Below are 22,103 nucleotides of genomic sequence, written 5' to 3' on the forward strand. Positions count from 1 at the left end.
TACCTGTAAGTGCAAGCAGCCAGGTGACTGCAGCTGTGATGGGGTGTGTGGAGACCCCACCCATGCCAGCTGTCAGCGCCCCAAACAGCCAGGACAGCGCATGGGATTTATGCTTCCTCTCCGGCCTTTCAATGCTTCTGTAGATATACTTAGCAATTACAATGCTGGTTTGGGAATTTCCCTAGGATGGGCCAGGACTTGTCTCCAAAATAACACCTTTCAAAGCATGCAGAGACTTTTAGAAATTAGATAATTGTGTGATATTTATAAAGTGAATTACGTTGTGCTAACAAAGTCTGGGCAGATGGTTCTGATGCTGAAGTAAATAACACCTTATGATTCATTAAGGTTGGGGGAAAAAAAGGCTTTTTAAAAAGTTGCTACTTTACAGCTGAGTCTTTGCAAGAAATTTAGACAACTCACCAAGCAGGCAATACATTTTCAAGGTAAAATGTTTATGTCTGGGTGTGCGTGGCATGGTTAAGTTGTCCTGTTTCACTCATAACACTTAGTGAGCATTTAAAATATGTTCATCCCTGGATGCAGAGAGACACAAAGATGATACTTTATTGCTGTTGTCCTCCATAGATTCTCAGTCTAGTGAGGGAGACAGATGTATAAACAGATAATTGCAATACAGTGAGCTAAGGGCTAACAGAAGGATAGAAGAAATGCCACAATGGTGGGAGGGATATCAATTTACAGGGTGAAAGGAGAAGAGAGAACAGCCTCACAGAGGAAGTTACATTTGAGCAGTATGTGAAGGAAGAGGAAAGATTTTGAAAGGAGAGAAGGATGTTGCCTCTTTGTGGCTCCTCATTCACCAGCATCTTCATACCCCAGGGCCTTTGCACATTTGTATTCACCTTTGGTTCCTCTTTTTCACCAGCTCCTTCTTACCTAGGGCCCTCTGTGTGGAAAACTTCTTCCATCTCTCTTACCTGGTTCAATCCTTTAGAAGCTAGATCCCGTGTTAACTCTTTCAGGGAGGTGTGACTTCTCTCAGTCAACTCTATTATAAATGTTCACTCATCAAGTATCTCACCTTTAGAGCAGTTATCCCAGCTGCACTTTTACATTATTTGCATGACTATTTGAATGACATCTGTTTTTCCCACTAGGCAGAGCCTGCCTCTTTTTGTTCAACTGTGTTTCTTGACTAAATAAACATTCATTGAATGAATTAGACGAAGGGCGTTCCAGGTGTGAAAACACATGGTATGTTCAGAGTACAGCAAGTATTATGTTGGATTTTGGGCTGTGTGAATTAGGGGAGGCAGAAGATTAAGCCATTTAAGGAACTTTGATGATCTAAACTTCTGTTTATATACTAGCTCGGCTAATATTTTTAAGTATTAAGAGGCATTTCAAAGATCTGCCTCTTGGTTATTGTATTATCAGTATCGGATGGTTTAAGTCAAAGATGAAGTGTTAAAAATATTTTTTAAAGTTTTTTTTGGCATATGGTTTTGGGGCTCCAATATATGTACTTTTAAAATGTGATTCAAGTATAACATACATATAGAAAAACACAGCACATAATTGTATTGCTGGATGGATTATCACAAAGCAAACATATATGTAATTCTCATGCAGGTCAAGGAACTGGGATACTTCCTAGAACCTGAATTGTAAAATTCAGCATGTGTACTGCATCAGAAATGGAAGCGGATGAGCTAGAAGATTCTCTGCCAGAGTTTAAGCCAGAGTTTAAGCTTTGGCCAGGTGTGGTGGCTCACGCCTGTAATTCAGCACTTTGGGAGGCCAAGGTGGGCAGATCAACTGAGGTCAGGAGTTTGAGACCAGCCTGACCAACATGGAGAACCTGCATCACTACTATAAATACAAAATTAACCAGGCGTGGTGGTACATGCCTGTAATCCCAGCTACTTGGGAGGCTAAGGCAGGAGAATCACTCGAACCCAGAAGGTGGAGGTGAGCCGAGGTCGTGCCATTGCACTCCAGTCTGGGAAACAAGAGTGAAACTCCATCTCAAAAAAATTAAAAAACAAAAAAAAAAACAAAAAACCCAAAAAACCACCACCACCACCACCAACAAAAAACAAAGAAAGTTTAAGCTTTCTGAGGAATAGAAGAGAGGGATTCTCATATAAGGTGGCCCCCAGTTGCTTCCAGACTCACTCATGAGCTTGAGAAAGTGGTATGAGAGAAATGCAACCCTCACTAGCCCTTCATCCATCCCCAGGCAGGGCTGGAGCCTGAAGGGTGGAGGGTGTGCTGTGTTGCAGAGGGACATGAGGAGGAATTTTTTCAGAGGAACATTGAATCCTTTCTCTATCCTCACCAGGAACACTGTCTCATTGGTGTGGAGCCTGGGGGCTGAGATCTTGTCATCCCAGTATTGTGCAGGGGACATTGATGACTTAACCAGCTTCTAGAGCAACTTTGGGGTTGCGTATAAGACAATGGGGCTGAGTATAAGAATATAAGACTTGGGACTGAGTGCCTGCTCTGTCACCTATTAGCTGGGTGTCCTTTAGTTACTCTTAGTTAATTTCTCTGTGTCTCACTTTCCTTGTTCATTACATGGGGATAATAATTTACCTCATGTGGTTGTTAGGATTGAATGCATTCATGGGTGTAAAGTACTTACAACATGATCTAGCATAGAGTAAGCACTCGTAAAAGAAATGCTCTCTAGTGGAAAAAACCTTGTTTTTGCCTTATAGGAATGTGGTCATCCCTAACGGGCTACCAGAGTAATGAGGACTCTTGAGAGAGAGACTTTTTGGTATAATAAAATAATTTCCTACTGAAATGGTTTGTGGGACTTTGCTTGTAAATGACTCCACCCGAATGTATCTGCCATATAGTATTTACAAGTTTGGGATTTCATGCTATTAATAGAACAAACCATAATGTTTTCCCTTATTTAAAATCCAGTTTCTCCATTTTCTCGTAGAATATGAGCAGGATAGGAAGAAAAAAAACACCAGATTTCTCTCAATATACTATTTTAAAAAACTTATCGGGTCCAGATTACAGTGGCTCATGCTGTAATCTCAGTTCTTTGGGAGGCGAACGCAGGAGGATCACTTGAGGCCAGGAGTTCCAGACCACATGGGCGATATAGTGAGAGTCCCATCTCTACAAAAAATTAAAAAACTAATCAGTCATGGTGGCGCATGTCTGTAGCCCTAGCTACTTGGGAGGCTAAAACAGGAGGATCACTTGATCCCGGGAGTTTGAGGCCGCAGTAAGCTTATTGTACTACTGCATTCAGTCTGGGCTACAAACACCCTGTTTGTAAACAAACAAACAGACAACAAGCAAACAACAAAAACCTTATTGTGTAGTTTTAATTGAAGCACTGAAATTTGAGGTAATTATTTAAAAATAGATCTTGACTTGCTACTCTTTGGTTGTTGCTGGCATTATTTTGCTAGCTGCTAAACTCCATAAATATTTTATACATGATTACAACTTGATCACATTGTCCTATAATTTCAAGGCTTCTATGATTTTCTGACTCTAGGCATCATGAAGCCTCTTCCCATGGTGATGACCAAGACCGGGGGTATGTATGTATGTATGAAGGATTGATGGTTTACAGTTCTAAGTCCCCACTCTGTGATAAGTGGTGCACAGAACATCTCAGTACCTGTGCTGTCTGTACTCGATCCTTGGCAATTTCCCCCCCCTCCCCCCCATCTCCCAGGCTGGAAAGCAGTAGTGTGATCAGCTCACTGCAGCCTTGAACTCCTGGGCTCAAGCAATCCTCCTGCCTCAGCCTCCCGAGTAGCTGGGACTACAAGTACGTGCCACTATACCCAGCTAATTAATTTTTTTTTTTTTTTTAAAGAAATAGAGCCTGTGTCATTTTGCCCAGGCTGGTCTTGAACTCCTAGGCTCAAGTGATCTTCCTGTCTTAGCTTCCCAAAGCACTGGGATTATAGGTGTGAGCCACTGCACTTGCCCAAGCTCACTTCTTAAACAAGAGAGGAGAGTCAATATTGTAACTTTGTTAGAGGACAAAGGATGTATAAAAGGAACAACTGCCATTGTAAATGATGCCAAGAACAGGATATGATTTTATAGACCAGGACTTTGTATATAAAAGTGACAGAGTCATGGATATGGATGGGATGCATCTCTGGAAAAAACAGGAAGCATGCCTGTTGGAAGGGAATGTCACTTTAATCCTCAAGGTTATAAACCCACATTTGTGTGTATTTAGTGGGGAAGGGAGGCCGTGAGGAAACTGCAGCAGTGGGAAGGTAACAAGAATGTTCTCTGGACAGCCACCCTAGGACATGCCCAAAACTGCTAGAAGAACTGTCAAGGGGAAAGAGATGAGGACTTAGGGCTCAGATTTTTTTATTTTTATTTTTTGAAGCAGTTTCGTTCTTGTTGCCTAGGCTGGAGTGCAGTGGTGCAATCTAGGCTCAACCGCAACCTCTGCCTCCTGGGTTCAAGTGATTCTCCTGACTCAGCCTCCCAAGTAGCTGGGATTACAGGCATGCACCACCACACCTAGCTAATTTTGTATTTTTAGTAGAGATGGAGTTTCACCATGTTGGTCAGGCTGGTCTCGAACTCCTGACCTCAGGTGATCCGCCTGCCTTGGACTCCCACAGTGCTGGGATTACAGGCGTGAGAGCCACCACCCCTGACCTGTGACTCAGATATTTAAGGCATATGCAGCGCTTGGCTTTTAGAAAGGGAGTTTGAAATTACTATAGAGAGGTAAATTTAATTGCTTAGAAAGCACCGATACCAAGGTACTCCTTCTTGGATATGGTAATGAAAGAACGTATAGAAGGGTACACACATGTATATATATATGTATGTACAAATGTATGTAAGTACCTATCTTTCTACCATATCAGATACCATGTACAGAGATTTCAATTTATTATTTACGTCTATTCTGAAAACAGTCCTGATAATTTAATATTATTAGCCCCACTTCAGAGATAAGGAAACTGAGATCAGGAAAGCTAAGTATCTTGGCAACGTGCTTAACACCATATAGACATCTAACACTGGTAATGTGGATTAGGCCTAAGGCTGTGTAACTTTAAACCCCAGATTCTGTCTATTCTACTACGGTGGCTCTCTTTCATTTGTGAAGGAGGAATGCACCTACATTAAAAAAACAACAACATAAACCTGAAGGGAGAAGCGCTGAGAACAGCATTTGGGGAGGAATAAAAGGGCAAGAGAAAGAAGTGATATTATAGTAGTCGTGTCCTAGAAAGCCAAGTCAGATGGAGTGGTTTTTGTCTGATTTTTTTTTTAAAGCTTGAATTACAAACTTAACATAGTAAAACGAGACTAAGGAGGCGAGACCTCCAATGTCCAGACCATTGCAGTGAATCTCTTTTCTTGCTAAAAATAGCATGTAGTAAAACCTGGACTTGCTATTCAGACAGTTTTATCTCCAGAAGTTTAAGTAGATAACCAAGAAAGTAGAGCACAAACTAATTTTAACAAAGAAAATTTAGAACCGGTTGGGAAGTGGTAGAAACCTGGGCCAAAGTAGCATTATTTCAGAAATCAGAATGAAAAGAAAGAAGAGTGGGCATAGGATGATCCAGACCTCAGATGCCGCATGACTAAGAGATTTTCTATTGAGTGTGGCTTCTCACTGGGAGTGGCTTTGCCTTCAGTGCTCTTTTGAGAAGTCTTTTGAGACCATGACCACACTGCATAGGTAAAGTTAGTTTCTATGGGTGTTTGAATAAAAAGATGGCTTTATGTGAGCTAATTCTGTTCTAAGCCATTAAAAGTGAGATTCAACCTAAAGAACCTAAAGAATACATTTGAGGGCCAGGTGTGGTGGGTCACGCCTATAATCCCTGCACTTTGGGAGGCCGAGGTGGGTGGATCACCTGAGGTCAGGAGTTCCAGACCAGTCTGGCAAACGTGATGAAATCCTGCTCTACTAAAAATACCAAAAATTAGCCAGATGTGGTGGCAGGCGCCTGTAATCCCAGCTACTTGGGAGGCTGAGGCAGGAGAATTGCTCGAACCCGGGAGGCGGAGGTTGCAGTGAGCCGAGATTGCGCCACTGTACTCCAGCCTGGGTGACAAGAGCAAAACCCTGTCTCAAAAATACAATACAATACAATAAAAAATATATATGAAATGAAATATATTGAGCTGAAATGTTGAGATTTTTCTTTTTCCTTATCACAAGCCAGAGCCTTCCCACCCGATGCTTATGTCATTCATTTTTTTTTGAGGCTGGGTCTCACACTCTGTTGCCCAGGCAGAAGTGCAGTGGTGTGATCATATCTCACTGCCACCTAAAACTCCTGGGCTCAAGCAATTCTCCCTGCTCAGCCTCTTGAGTAACTGGGTCTACAGCATGTGGCAACATGCCCAGCTAACTTTTTAATTTTTTGTAGAGATGGAGTCTTGCTATGTTGCCAAGGCTGGCCTGAATTCCTGGGCTCCAGCAATCCTCCCACGTTGGCTTCCCAAAGTGCTGGGATTATAGGTGTGAGCCACTGTGCCCCAACCCTGTGGCTCATTCTCAAATACTTGAATGAGGAATTTTCCATTTGTCTCTATTAAACCCCATCATGTGAGTTGGGGCCTATTGTTTCCTTCTGTCAAGATTTGATTCAGTGGTTCTGATGTGCACAGTGTGGTGCTAAGTGACGTAGATAGATCATCGATGCATGAATCTCAGGGAGGTTGTGGTATAGAGATGAGATTTAAAAACCAACAACCAAATAAATGACAATCATGGGCCTTCTAGGAGTTAGAGAGGACTAGAATACATTCAGTTGTGTGTAATCAAGAAAAATAGCCAGGCAGATATTGTACTGGGAAGATAATGAGTGTGAACTATCTTCCTGCCCTAAAAATTAACACAGTGCCTGGTTTATCATAGACAAAAATAGGTACAAAATAAATGAAAAATAAATGTTAAGGGAACTTAAAATGGATCTTGAGAGAAGGACAGAGATTTGATGGTTTGGAATGCAGACTATTCTGAGGAAAGATGTAGGTAAATATAGAGCTTCAAATCTTAACATATTTTTCAATAAAAGTGAATTATTTAGTTTTTATGGCATATTGGAGCATATTTTTGAATCTTAAAAATTAGTGAACATATTAACAGTTCCACATTTTCTGTGTTTATTTTCTATTAAATGCCATTCAAGTTATTTAAGCAAATATTGAACAGGACAGATCAAGCAGAAGCCTAAAGGTATTCTTCAGTCTTCAGATCTATAATCTGATCTTTTCACATCTACTTAAAAACACTCATTGTGAGAAGAATGGTACAACAAGCTTTCATCTGGGATTATTTTTCTTCTGCCTAAAAACTTCTTTTTGAATTTCTTCTGTTCAGGTATTCTGGTGATAGAATCCCTCTGACTTTATTTAAAGGACTCTATCTTGCCTTTATTTTTAAGAAATATTTTCACTGGTTATAGAATTCTTGGAAATTATTTTCTTTCAGTGCATTAAAGATATCATTTCTGATATCAAACCTTCTGGCTACCATGTTTCCATTGAGAGTCTTATATTTGCCATTTGAAAACTCTCTTCCCATAAGCACTACCATCCCTGACAGCTTTAAAAAATGTTCTCTTTTCCAGCAGTTTTGAGATTTCATTTGTCTTTGAACTATACTGTTCTAGGTGTAGATTTCCTTCTGTTTACCTTACTCAGTATTTGTAGTACTTCTTTTACTTGTGGCTTGGAGAAATTTATTTTGGAAAATTCTCTGCTATTATCCCTTTACTATTGCTTTTACCTGATTCTCTTCTCTTTTCTGGGATTCTAATTAAATGTGTATGAAACTGTGTTTCACATGTTACTTTCTGTTTTTCTCTCCATGCTTTAATCTGGATATTTTCTTACATGTTATCCATCTTTCTTTGATCTCTTTAGCTGTATACAATATGCTGCTGGACCCATCTTTTGAATATTTTCCTACCAGTGGTTATATTTCAAATTACAGAGTGCCCCTTTTGATTCATTTTACATGGAATCCTTTAGTTTTGCTGATTTATTAAACATATAAATCACAGTTTATACTTAAATCCCCTTCTGTGAACCACAGTATCTTATTTCCCTGTGGGTGTGTTTCTGTTGTTTCTTACTTTTCTCTTGCTTTTTGGTTAATTCTTATTTTGGTAAGCAAAATTCTTACTGTGTAAGATAAACATCTTATTTTTGTAAGCACGAATGCTGGGCATTGTGTATTAAAAGTATAGAGACGATTTTCACCTGTGTGTGATGTTCTTTTCCTCTGTAGGGGATTTCCTTTTCTTCTGGGGGGCGGATAGGCCAAGGACGGATCACCTTGATCTGTGCAGGGATGAAACTGTTCTAAAGGTGGGCTTTAGTCTTTGTGAGGGCTGCTTCTGGTTTATGCTTACTCCTTTGGGTTAGCACTTCGGAATCACAGCTGAAAGTGGGGGTTATAGGGCCTTTTTCTCTTAGCAGGCTATGAACTCTAATTTTTGCCTGTCCTGCTCTCGGAAGCTGACATAAACCTGTTCAACTTAGTTTTCCACTGTTTGCGATAGAGTCAGCAAATGGGTTAAAGAGAAGTCAAATGTCAGGCTCCCTTCTCTCCACAGTCATGACCTTTCAAATCATTGTGCCTTGATAGTCCTCTAATGCCTTCAAGCAGAGGCTATTTTAACGATTTTTTTTCCTGGTTATTTTAGTTCTCTGTTGGGAAGGTTGGTCTGATCTAATCTAGTCCATTATATTGAAGTAGAAGTTGAAGTACTTCTTTAAGGCACTCTAATCCTACATGTTTTGATACCTTGATACTATGTTCAATGCTTTCAAATGCCAACTTGCTGTTAACCTGTGCCATCTTGAACTCTTGTTTATCAGAAGTTTTTGATCGAGCTACTGGACATTTTTTGTAGCCATAATGAAAACACCTCAATGTTATGTCATATGTTTGCATTTAAAGATGGTTTACAAATTTTACTCATACTATTGCATTTAATCTTTACAACAGTCATGCGATGTCAAATATCATGATTAAGTTCTCCATGGAGACTTACCTATAATTTTAATTCGTGAATAAAGTAAATCTGTATGAATTTACCTCTAGTTAAGTGAACATTCTGGAAAATGGGAATGAAAAGAAGGGGGGATTTGAGAGCAATTTAACAGGTTAATATTGAGATTAATCCGTTTGTGGAATGAAGAGTGGTGATCATTTTGCTTGGGTAAACGGACAGGATGGTTATTCTTCCTTTAAGGGCCGGGATTCTGTTAGGAGGAGAATTAAATTTTGGCAGAGTTAATAATGAATGGATAAAATTAGTACTGAATTGTGCTCCCAGAAGGGAGAATTACTATGGGCTGAAAAGAGCTTTGTGGTGGAGTTGAGATTGTTATTGGACATTTCGAGGAGGAGAGGAAATGAGAAGGGGGCAGGGCAATCTTATGGGAGAATCTAAAAGTACAAACTACTTGCCCTTCTCCTTCCTCTCCTCCTTCCTCTCCTCTTCCTTCCCCTCCTCCTCTCCCCCTACCACCCCTTTCATTAAGGGCTTACAAAGTGCCAGACACTGTCCTCTGTTTGTGCATACATCCTTATTTAATTTTCAACCCTATAAGATAGTTAATCTAACGGTCCCTATTTTATTTATTATTTATTATTATTATTTTTTGAGACAGAGTCCTGCTCTGTTGCCCATGCTGGAGTGCAGTGGCGCGATCTGGGCTCACTGCAGCCTCCACCTCCCAGGCTCAAGTGATTTTCTTCTCCTCAGCCTCTCGAGCATCTGGGATTACAGACATGCGTCATCACGCCCAGCTAATTTTTGTGTTTTTAGTAGAGACGGGGTTTCACCATGTTGGCCAGGCTGGTCTTGAATTCCTGACCTCAGGTGATCTGCCCGCCTCAGCCTCCCAAAGTGCTGGGATTACAGGTGTGAGCCACCGTGCCCAGCCAGTCGTCCCTATTTTATAGCCTTGTCCATTTGTCAGTGAAGCCACTGCCTTAAAATGGAGCCAAGTGCTGAAGCATAACTTTGATAATGAGATCGTTGTTAATTATAAGGGTCCACGAACTGAGTCTGAGTGAGTGCATTGGGATTTTCACCTGAAGACAACTGGCCATGCCAAGTGCAATTTTCAGAAGACGGTGTAGACAGTAGAGTATGGGTGGGATGCTGGTTGCCTGGTGGAGACCGTGGAGCACAGGGCACGGTTGGGTTCCACAGTACATAAGGAAGTCCCCTGCTGGAACGGAACCAGCAGGAAGAGAAAAGATGGGGCTGATGTAAGATTTCAAAGCCAGCAAAGTCAGGACTTGGTGACTGTGAAGATGTGAAAGGTGATGGAGAGGACTGTCATAAAGAGGGTTTCAAGCCTGGGACAGAAGTTCTCCGAACTATTGTTTCCTGCCTCTGTCCTTCCTGCATTCCCACCCTCCTGACTCAACAGGTGAGTTGGTGAGCGCCTCTGTCCACGACTCCTTTCAGTTGTGACTCTCAGCCAAGTCTGGCCTGCAGCTCCTCTCAAACATCCTCCTGCCCTAGAATGTTCTCAGCGATTCCCTCCTGTTTCTACTTTCTGTTAAGTGTGTATTTCCAATTTACTGTTGTACTTTCCTCCTTTTTCCTTTCCCTTCTTTCCTTTTTCTTTCTTTCACTCCCAACCTTCCTCTTTTTCATTATTTTTTTTTTAATTTAAAACGTTTTGAACACCTAAACTCACTACTACATTGAGCTTTTTGGGTTCAGGAACCGTGATTTCTGTAGACTTCTATTTCTGTGATCTAATACTATGTTTAACATGTATTACATGCTGAATATATGAATGAATAAATGGGAAAGTCTGGGGAGTGTGCCAGAAATAGGCATAAAGACATAAAAAGTTCATAGCAACATAGAAGTAGAAACCGACTATCATTGATTTTATTGTCAAGAGGTGTTCTTCCTTTTTCTCTAACAAAAATCCACATGGATTTCAGTACATTTCACCTCTGACTACTCCATAGAATAATAGCTAACTCCATAAATAATGTATTTTGAGACAATAATAACCAAGAAAAACAAAATAAACAGAACATGTTATACCATAATATCTTTGATGGGTTCTTCTATTCCCTATGGTAAGTTTCATTTTTTTTTTTACAACCGATTTTACCCCTCCTTGTCCAAATTTTTGCTTGATAAAGGTTCTGCTGGATAAAGATTCTGATAAGCTACAAAATGCCCAAATATTGGACAGCAGAAGTGAGGGAAAGAGGGAAAACACTTTGCAGAATGGTTCATTTAGTTCATGGAGTTGAATATCATACAGTCCCAGGGAAAGCCTGCTGTTTTTGGAAAATTGACAAAAAGTGGGGTTGCATAGAGCTTGGAATTTAAGAGAGAAACTGTGGAACAAAGGTGTAACAACATTCATTAATTTAGATCTAGATTGAGAATTTTTATATTAGGAAAAAAATGCTAATAAAAACAATTTGCTGCCTCATCTCAAATCCAGCATTATGTGCTTAGAAATTACTGCCTCTGATCATTAGCCGGCAGGCGGGCCTTCCCCGGAGGTCTGTCTTGTGGTAGGGAAATCACACAGCCATGCTGGCAGCAGTTTTATCCTTTTCTGGAAGGAGATTCGCACTCTCGGCTTTGTGTGTAGTTATCTGACTATCTCTTCTAATCCTGGAGTGTTAGCATGTGCTTAGTAATTTTTAAGCTCCTGGGACCAGACTGGAATTGATTTCATCTGCAATTTGTCTAGTGACAAGCGCACTGTGGAAGAAAAATAAATATTCACTATAATTTTTATTAGTTCATGGCCCGTCATAAATCAAAGCTGTGAAGAGAGTTTAAGTAGCTTTTCCCAATCCCTGGGATTCACAGCTCTCTCAGTTATCATTTGAACAAAGGTGAGAGCTGGACACCAGTGATACCCTGGGATGGTGAGCTTAAGGGAATTTAGCTTTTCCCTTCCTGCAAGCTTTAAAATGTGATGTCGTTAGGAGACTAGGGAGGGTAGACTTTTCACTTTAAATGTCTCCCTTTCCCTTTGGTAGGACTCCCAATTTTGGACTTCATGGATGAATAAGTAACCTTAGTGAGTGATTTGAGACTAGAGTACATAAAAATGTGTCAATAGTTCAGGATGACTGATAGCTCCCTTGTAACCAAAGCCACCTGCAATTTTTTATAGTCCTGCAGCATAAGCCATCTTGAACAGATAATCAATTCTATTGCACAAACAGTCACTTCTGTTCACCAAGGAGGCCCACTTTTTCTCTCTTCAAGCAAGGCTATAAAAAAAAATAACCTACATAATCCAAATGATCAAAACTTCTGAAATATCAGGGCACTTGTAAAGCTAACCTTCTCTTCCACCTCTCTATACCTTGCCCCTCTCTTTCTTTTTTAGTGAAAGAACAGTGGACTCACTTATGCAGCTGTAACAAAGATCAGAGAGACCTGCACTGTCACGTGCCCATGCACACATGCAACTACACACACACACACACACCCTTTTAGAAGAGTGTATTTTAGTCCAAGTATCATTTCTTGCCCAACCTTTGTCAGAATTTTGATCTTTAGAGGATTAGGAGAATATTTATTTATTTTCCTTACATAAAGTATCAAATGGCATTGCAGCAGCAGCCTAACCACAGCAGGAATTCATTCTTCTTCAGCTACTTCCTGCATCTCATTGAATTAAAAAGAGTGAGGATGTGATTTTGAAATCTGAATTTGTAAAGGGCGTGGGGTCTTCACTGAAAATATGATTGTGAATTAAAGGCTTTTGATTAAAGTAGACTTACAGATAAACACTTCATCTATTTTTCCTCATCCATTAAAATACAATTATACCGTAGAGTCTGGTGCTGGATTTTATATTCATTTTTTTCAATGGGGTGAACACAGTATCATCATATTTGCCATTAGATTATTCAATGGTATTTATGTGCAAACTAAGTCATTCATTCATTTTACAAATACATTTTGAGCTTTGAACAGGTCATCGGCACTGACTTTTAGGTGCTGGAACTGGGGCTACAGTATTAAGCCAGACAATTAAGTCCCTAGTTTAGGGGCTGACATTTGAAGATGTAGGTTAAGAGTTAGGGTCCAATGATGAAAGATCTAAAATTCTCTTAGTAGTAGCTGGGTCTCTAACAAATAATGATTTTGGAGGAACCACTAAACCTCAGAATTTAGTAAAGACAAAAACATTGGTAGTAAATGATTATGGCTTGCTAGTTATAAAATATTATTTTCAGATCTAGATTTTGGCCTAAATCATGATTATTGTTGCTTAAACTTGGGCACTTTTGCGCTAGAGATCAATGTCAAATCCAACGAGTCGTAACCTTTCTGGTGTCTGAAAGAAAGCTTGGAAGCCATATGGAGCTCATGTGTTTTGGAGTAAAGTCAGTTTGGGGGTATGTTTTATTTTCATATCATCTGTCCCCTAAAAGGACCCCTAAAGGTTGGCCCAATGACTGGGCCAACCACTACCCCCTTCTCAGGTTGAGTCGCTGTTTTCAGGTACCATCATGGCCTAAATAGCGATTCTGAAAGTTTGGTTCATAAACCCCTGGGGTCCCTTTTCAGTGGATCTGCAGTGTTGATCTATTTTCGCAATAATACGAAGATGTTATTTGTCTTTTCCATTCTTTTTCTTTCACAAGTGTACAGTGACGTTTTCCACTGTATATTCAGAACCACTGTATACTCAGCAAGTCGCTATTTTCTAAACAACCGATGATCGATGTTACAAAATGATATGTTGGTAAAAGATCCATTCAAATTGCTAGATAAATTAATGGGTTTTAATATATCAGAGTATGAAAAGTTCACTGATAGATGTTCAGATTCCTATATAAACTTCCAGTTGTTGAGTTTGGGTGTAGTATCAAAGAAAGAATATCCACAGTGATCTGAAAGGCTATTTCATTAATCCTGTATTTGCCAACTAGGCATCTGTGTGGGAATGGGTTTTCTACACACGTCAACCAAGCATGATACCACAACAGATTAGATGCACCTATCTTCAGTTATGCTGGACATTAAAAAAATTGCAAAGTAAAATAATACCACTCTTCTCACTAAATGTTTTAGGAAAATCTAATTATCCCTTATAAAAAATATATTATTTATGTTAACAGTAATGGGTTATAAATTCTTTTTTTTAGGGGGGACGAAGTCTCTCTCTGACTCCCAGGCTGGAGTGCAGTGGTGCAATCTTGGCTCGCTGCAACCTCTGCTTTCCAGGATCAAGTGATTCTCCTGCCTCATCCTCCTGAGTAGCTGGGATTACAGGCATGCACCACTACTCCTGGCTAATTTTTGTATTTTTAGTAGAGAAGGGGTTTCTCTGTGTTGGCCAGACTGGTCTTGACCTGCTGACCTCAAGTGATCCACCCGCCTCGGCCTCCAAAGTGCTGGGATTATAGGCATGAGCTACTGTGCCTGTACCATAAATTCTTTTTTAAGGAGTAATAAATATTAAGCATTTCTCAGTTTTAATTTGTGTCATGATAAATGTTTTAAATTAAATCATGAGATATAATCTACATGAACTAAAGCACTTTGAAGTCCTCAATAAGTTATTTTTTTTGAGATGGGGTCTAGCTATGTTGCCCTGGCTAATCTCAGTCTACTAGGCTCAAGCAATCCTCTCGTCTCAGCCTCCTGTAGCTGGGACTACAGACATGCGCCACTGTGCCCTGCCTCAGAATTTTTTAAGATTCATAAGGGTGTCCTGAGATTAACCAATTTAAGAACCACTGCTCTAAAGCAGTGTATTAGTAAATCCATCTTCCAGGAAGTTGAAGCGTAGAGAAATTTGCACTAGTTACATTCCCTGGGGTCTAGGATCTGCTCCCAGTTCTCATTTGGAAGCAGAGTTTCAGGAAGTATAAGTCGGGTCTCCTTAATGGCTCAGGGCTTCCTGTTCTGTGTGCAGTGACAGAGGATGAAGACAAAAAGGCTGTAGTCCATAGCGTCCATTTTTAATTTCCAATCTTATATGCCCCAAAGTCATGAAATCCTCTAGGATGATTTCTGAGTTTCCAACCACAGCTACTGAAGATGGAGCATTTTACAAGGGCTGCATGACATTTATTCTGCTTGGAAGTGCAGCTTGCAGCTCCGCATGCTAAAAGGAAATCAAAACTGCTTATCTGAAACATCTTCATCATCCATTTGGAAATGAAGAATTCAGCCTGCTCTGCTTCCACCCCTGCAGGAAGCTACACCAAGCTGACTTCTCAGTCTGGACTTGTTCTCAAGGTCACCCATGTAATTTTTTTCAAAGCCTCAGTGTCCTTAGTATTCTCAGAGATAATAGCACCAAACCCATCAGTCCTTTCCTTGTCCTCAATTTTCTTTTTGGCTTCCTGCAATTTTAATCCCAAGTCCTTACAGTTCTTTTCTGTAGAGGCTTAAGTGGCCCCATTTATGACCAATTTACAGCTAATATTTGATGTATTCTTTTAAAATAAGCCAAACAGTCCTCCGCTCTACAGGCCTTGTAGCTTTGGACTTAATAAAATGAAAGGCCTGATAAGTGGGGTAAACTGATGCGTTTTTTGTTTTATGATTTTCGAAGAAAAATTAAGAGATCCTTAGAAATTGGAAGGAGGTAGATATTTGTTAGTTTCAGAATCTAGTGCTGTTGTTAATAAAGGGAAAGAAATAGCTCTTTCTTCTGTATTGCACGTTGAACCAATTTTTATAAAGGGGCAAGAGGGAGGGAGGGAGGGGTAAGGAAGGTAGAGGGTAGATGAGAAAAGAAATCAGAAATTTTTCTGGGGGCTGCTTACTTCTAACCTCCTTTGGATGCCTTATCTCTGGCCCCTTCTGTAAGCTGATCCAGCTCATGTCAGCATGACACACGAACCACGCAAAGCTTCTTTTTAAAGAGATTTTAATTCCTGCTTGACAGGCTAGGCTGAAGCCCATGAGTGACAATAGATTTTTTTTTTCTTTTAAAACAGAGTGAAAGCCACAGTGCACCTGGTATTTCATTGAACACCAGGGGTGTCTGTGTGTGTGTGTGTGTGTGTGTGTGTGTGTGTGTGTGTGTGTAATGTTTCTGGGAAGGAAAAAAAACAGTTAACCTAAGTAATAAAATGTTTCAGTTTGCCGGGAGTTATGCTTTAAGAAAAGATATCCAACGTTTTTGGCCTGTGTGAAGACTGTTTATGCCCCTAAATCTGTTTTAAATCTTTTAAGAGTTTTATCACTTTCCCCCTTCTCATAAAAGTAACTCATTGCTTTATTTTTTTTATTCTCATCTGAAATTGCATCTTTAATTAGCTCCTGTGTGGTAAAGTATCAAACTGTCACATTTCATTTGATGAATTTCATCTCTTATACCCAAGATGTTTGGGGGGAACCGACTATATCCAATATCCTGGGGAAGAATAGCCAGAAACTGGGACCATCCTTAAGCACTATATAAGGCCCAATACAGAAAGACAAGGAAGTACTTTAGGAGTTGCCTAAATGTTCTCTTGCAAATATAAAATGAGCTTTGTTTTATTTATGACTGCCTGAGTGAGTTTGGACAGCTGTAACAAAGTACCCAAGAGTGTATTGCTTATAAACAAGAGAAATTTATTTCTGATTGCTTTGGAAGCTGAAAGTCTGAGATCTGGGTGTCAGCATGGTTGAGTTCTGATAAGGGCCCTCTTCGTGACTGCAGATTGTCAGCTTCTTGTATCCTCACATGGCAGAAAGTGAGTGAGAGCTTTCTGGGTCTCTTTTATAAGGGCACTAATTGTGTCCATGAGGACTCCACCCTCATGCCCTGATCACTTCTCAAAGGCCCTACCTCCTAATACCATCACACTGGAGGATAGGATTCCAACATAGGAATTTTGGGGGCCAGAGATTCCGTCCATACTAATGACCATAGCACATTTGAAATAGTTCTCACTTTCCACCGGTATTATGCATCGTGAGCGACTCAAAGGACTGACGGTAATAGGGATGACTCCGGTAATGGAGATATGATGGTGGTAGCATGATGAGGGTGGTGGTGATAGAGGAGTCTTCATTTATCAGATGGGGCACTGGACTTCGTGTGAATCACTTAACATACTTTTTTCTCATTTAATTTGCACACCAGCTCTGAGAACTTAGGTGTCATTGTCTCTATTTTACAGATGAGAGATAGAGGCTTAGAGAAGTTCAGTGACCTACTCCTACCGAAAGCCATCCAGCTCAGTAACGGTGGAGCAGGATTAGAATTTATACTGATGACAAAGCCCTGCCTTATAACCCCCACTCCAGAGGTGCTTGTCTTCCTCAGGGATAGGCAGGGTAGGGATTTAGTTCCTCTTTCAGGGAAAACTAAGACACGAAAAGCTTGAAAGATGCTCAGTGATACGCTTAATGTGAATGAACTTGGAGCCAGAGTGGAAACCATCTTACCATGTTGGTTCAACCAGTTTCTGAACAGAAGCTGTCTATTTATGACAAGGGGAAAGGAGCCACTTGTAATTGTATAGTACACCTCAGGGACAGGATTTTCACAAGTACTGTCTTGATCTTTCCAGTATGCTTATGAGGTAGGTAGGTCTTATTGTGTCCATTTTGTGTTTCTTCAACTCCAGGGTTGGATTGTGCTTTGCTACTGATTAATTCCAGGACCTTGAGCAAAACCTGTGACCTTTCTGGGCCCCACTTTCCCCATCTTCACTATAATGGGGATGGGTGTTCAGTAAGGATACACTAGAATTTCTTTGATCTGTTTTGAAAAAGCCACACATGTTTCTTCAAACTTTTATTACCCAATAATATACACATAAAAATTTTTTTGTAGTAAAGATGTGAACAGTTGTATGTCCTGCACACATTGAAAGATGACAAGCCATTGGAAGACTACTTTAAACTCTGGTATCTGCTATGGCCAGGGAGTCAGCTGCTGTGTTGATAATTTAGCCTGATTATATTTTGATCATAAATAGATTACCAATTCTTAAAAAGCTGGTATTGCCGGCCCTCCTTCCTTCCTTCCTCCTTTCTTCCTTCCATTCGTCAAAAAGCCATTAGGCACGTCTCAGCAAGGAGACCTATCAGGGCAAATAAGTAAACATATTGAAGGTAACAGGAGTCGGACTTCTTACTATGGGAGAACAGTTACTGATATAAAAAAGGGGAGAGGTAGAATGAACCCTGTATTGTGGGTAGGAATTTAAGGTTTCATTGTGAATGTGTGAATTTTGATATGCAGAGATTTTATAGATACAGAAATTTCAGTGTAGAAATAATATAAACGTTAAAGCGTATGCATGTCTGTGAATAAATGCACACACACACACACACACCCACACCTCACACCCCACACCTCACACCCCACACCCATTTCCTAACTCTGTTCACTGAAAGGGCCAGGATGCAGTGACAGCCCAGTAAATATGAGCACGTCTGCTACCCAGATTGTAGTTTCTAAATTCCAGTTTTTGCTTAAAGCAACTATGGGTCTTTGAAAAAAAAGTCTGATTCTAGAGCTGGGAAAGAAAAGGTACAAGATGAACCCTGAATGTCTTGTGACAGAAGATACAGAAACTCTGAAAGAATATTGGGAGACGCCACAAGAATGCAGCAGTCAGCTTGAAGGGATTCTCACTAAACCCATGTGAAACCTGGAACAATTTGAGCACCAAAATGACAACGATAGTTACAGATTATATCCCACTAAACAAGAAATACATGAATCCACACTTGCATAAATAAATAAATGCATGAAAATGTGGGGAGAAGAGAAAGTTCTTCATTAAAATAGAACACTGTCTGATATATAGAAGGAATTCTGGAATTGGAGAGATTACCATTTGGCAGTCATCATAGTAATAATTAATCCAGGTAAGAAACATGAACGGATGTTAACAATAGTGAATACAGGTTGGATGAGGATCAGAATCTTTATATAACCATAGTGAATACAAGTTGGATGAGGATGAGAATCTTTATATAACCATAAAGTATCTGTCCACAAATCCTTATGCATTTTAAGGGGAAACACAGGAGCTTTACTGGAGAAACTTGGAAGACACAACCTTACTCAAGTGATCAGAGATCTCATCAGCAGTGATGGGATACACAGTGTTCTGTGTCACTTGATGGGATGCAATGAGAAGAACATAGCATCTCTTCCAAACAATGCAATCTTCAGATCTTTTCATGAGAATATATCTCTAATCCCAGTTCAGGGGCATTTTACAAATTAATTCACCTGCTGCATTCCATAATATAGAGATCGTGAAGGTCAAGGATACTATTCCAGATCAAAAGAGACAGAAGAGCGATGACAACTAAATAGAAAGTGTGATCCTGAAATGGATCCTTTGACTAGAAAGAGCATTACTGGGAAAGTTGGCCTAACTCGAATTGGGGTCTCCCGGTGAAGGATACATGAGAATTCTTTGAACAACTCCTACAACAATTCTGCAAGTTTGAAATTCTTTTGACACAAAAAGTAAGACATACTTTGTACAGGAAATCTGAGTTTTAGTTTTTACTTTATTTTACAAAGTTAAAAGGAATAGTTTCTGAATTCTTTTTTATTTTGGATTTTTGTAAGAATCTTACAGGGTATAATTATTAGACTTTTAGTTCTGAATTTCTGTGGTGGTTATGCAGAGAAGAATATAGTTTTATGAGATAGGGACTTTTCTGGATGTGTGATATCATTTGTGTAATTACGGAAATTCGTTCGTATTTGACTGGGAAAATAGTTAGAACCTTGGAGTGTCTTAAGGCCATTGTTGAGATATTTATGAGGCATTTTAGATTAATGGGATTATGAGTTGGTGTTCTGGAGTCATGTTTCCTGAGCTCAAATCTTGCGCTCACCACTTACCAGCGTGTGACTTTGAGCAAGTGAACTAACCTGTTTCTTGTGTCATCTATAAAATGTAGGTAACAATAGCACCTATCTCATGTGGCTATTGTGCAGACCATCTGATTAATACTACTAGAGTGCTGAGAAGGGTACTGGCTTAGAGAAAATGCTATGTTGTTGTTATTATTATCATCATTATATATTATTGCTGCTGCTGCTGCTGCTGCTGTTACTGTTACAATATGAGTGTAATTTGTGTAGCACAGGGAGGGGAACATCACACACTGGGGACTGTTGGGGAGTTGGGGGAAAGGGAAGATAGAACATTAGGACAAATACCTAATGCATGCAGGGCTTAAAACCTACATGACAGGCCAGGCACAGTGGCTCATGCCTGTAGTTCCAGCACTTCGGGAGGTGGGTGGATCACGAGGTCAGGTGTTTGAGACCAGCCTGGCCAACATAGTGAAGCCCCATCGCTACTAAAAATACAAAAAATTAACCGAGTGTGGTGGCAGGCGCCTGTAATCCCAGCTACTTGGGAGGCTGAGGCAAGAGAATTGCTTGAACCGGGAAGGCAGAGGCTGCAGTCAGCTGAGACTGCACCACTGCACTCCAGCCTGGGTGACAGTGCGAGACTCCATCCCAAAACAAAAAAACAAAAAACCCTAGATGATGGGTCGATGGGTGCAGCAAACCACCATAGCATATGTTACCTATGTAACAAACCTGCACGTTCAGCACATGTATCCCAGAACTTTAAGTAAAATTTAAAAAAAAAAAGAGAAAAAATAATAAAGGACATTTCTGAAGCAAAAAATAAAAAAATAAAAATAATTGTGTAGCAAAGGCTAGAGAAATGAGCTAAAGGAAATTTCATATGGCAGTTTGTTAGAAGTTTGATCCCTCCTCACACTCTGATGATAGAAAGGCCGTAATGCCATTGATTTTGGATACTAACACCATGTACTGATCCTTTAAGATGCTTTCTTATTTGCAAAGCCAGCTGCCACACCCAAGCACACTTTAGAGTTTCTTTACCCTTTATTCAGGGAAAAGCACACATTTTAAATGTTCAAGAACAACAGCAGAAACAAGACAGGATCAAAGCAAAATACAAAGAAAACAAGATTGGAAAATCAGAGAATCAAGATCCAAGGAAAAATGTTTACTTTGGCAGAAATACCTCGAAAATATAGTGACTGCAGGCCTTGTTTCAAGTTCACATATTGAATCTCAACATGTTTACTTATTTGCAAGTGTAAGTAAATGTATGCAGCACGCTGAGTTAGCAAACATGGAATATCCCTGAAGGAGGGAGATGTACTGCTCATCAGTGTGTTGTCCACAGTGCACCCTGCATGCTACCACTTGCTCGGGCTCTCCAGCCTGTTCCTTTTCCTGAAAGGGCTTCCAGTCAAGCTCATGATCTATTATTATATATGATACTTAGAGAATATTGAGCATTATGCATTTTTATTTCTTTATGCTTTGTTTCTAAAAGGGTTCAAAGGAACAAATTTAATTGTCTGTTATCCTAAGAAATGCTTAATTGTCCAGAATAGATCTTCATTAACAAAGTATAAAGTGAAAGAAGAGACCAATTGGCAAAGAGAGAGAAGACAGAGATTTTGACTAAAGCCTAGAAGAATAGATAATGAATGACTACTCGGAAAGAAGGAAACATATTGGCGATGGAGGAGGTCAAGGGTTTCACAGTGTATGCTTTCTTTTTTAGACCTATAAGCACGTTTCTGATCATCTAGCCCGAAAGCCTAAGTTTTTTAGGCATAGGAGAGTTTCAGATATATTGTGAACACATAGCCCATTGCTTAGTCCTCTATCTGAAATACCCAGGTTATCTCCACTTGATTCAGACTCTTGTCACTATCTCACCCTGACTATAGTATTTTGAATTTTAGATGATATTTACATATTTTGAGAAGCACTAGCAATCAAGTGGGAATAAACCATCTAGGATTCCTCATACCATCTAAGTTTTAAAACTCTACTAGAGTATATGGACCTATGTCAAGACAGTGTGTTAAGGTTGTTCTGTGATTAAGAACTCAGAACCTAGAACCAGAATCCTTGGGTACAAATCGTGACTGTCATTCGCTAGCTGTCTTCCATTTTCTTCATCTGCAAAATGACATCAATGATAAGAAACAAATATGGGCCAGGCACGGTGTCTCATGCCTGTAATCCCTGCACTTTGGCAGGCCGAGGCGGGCAGATCACTTGAGGTCAGGAGTTTGAGACCAGCCTGACCAACATGGCAAAACCCTATCTCTATTAAAAATACAAAAATTAAC

The 22,103-nt window shown here is 40.0% G+C and overlaps 1 long non-coding RNA gene across 1 annotated transcript in view; it reads left to right on the forward strand.

The window, feature by feature from the left end:
- Positions 1–22,103, forward strand: part of LOC105526698 — a 96,738-nt gene that overhangs the window by 74,165 nt on the left and 470 nt on the right. The gene's annotated exons all lie outside the window — the stretch shown is intronic.

The sequence above is a fragment of the Colobus angolensis genome, unplaced genomic scaffold (genome assembly GCF_000951035.1).
Source record: "Colobus angolensis palliatus isolate OR3802 unplaced genomic scaffold, Cang.pa_1.0 Scaffold6, whole genome shotgun sequence".
Taxonomy (NCBI): domain Eukaryota; kingdom Metazoa; phylum Chordata; class Mammalia; order Primates; family Cercopithecidae; genus Colobus; species Colobus angolensis.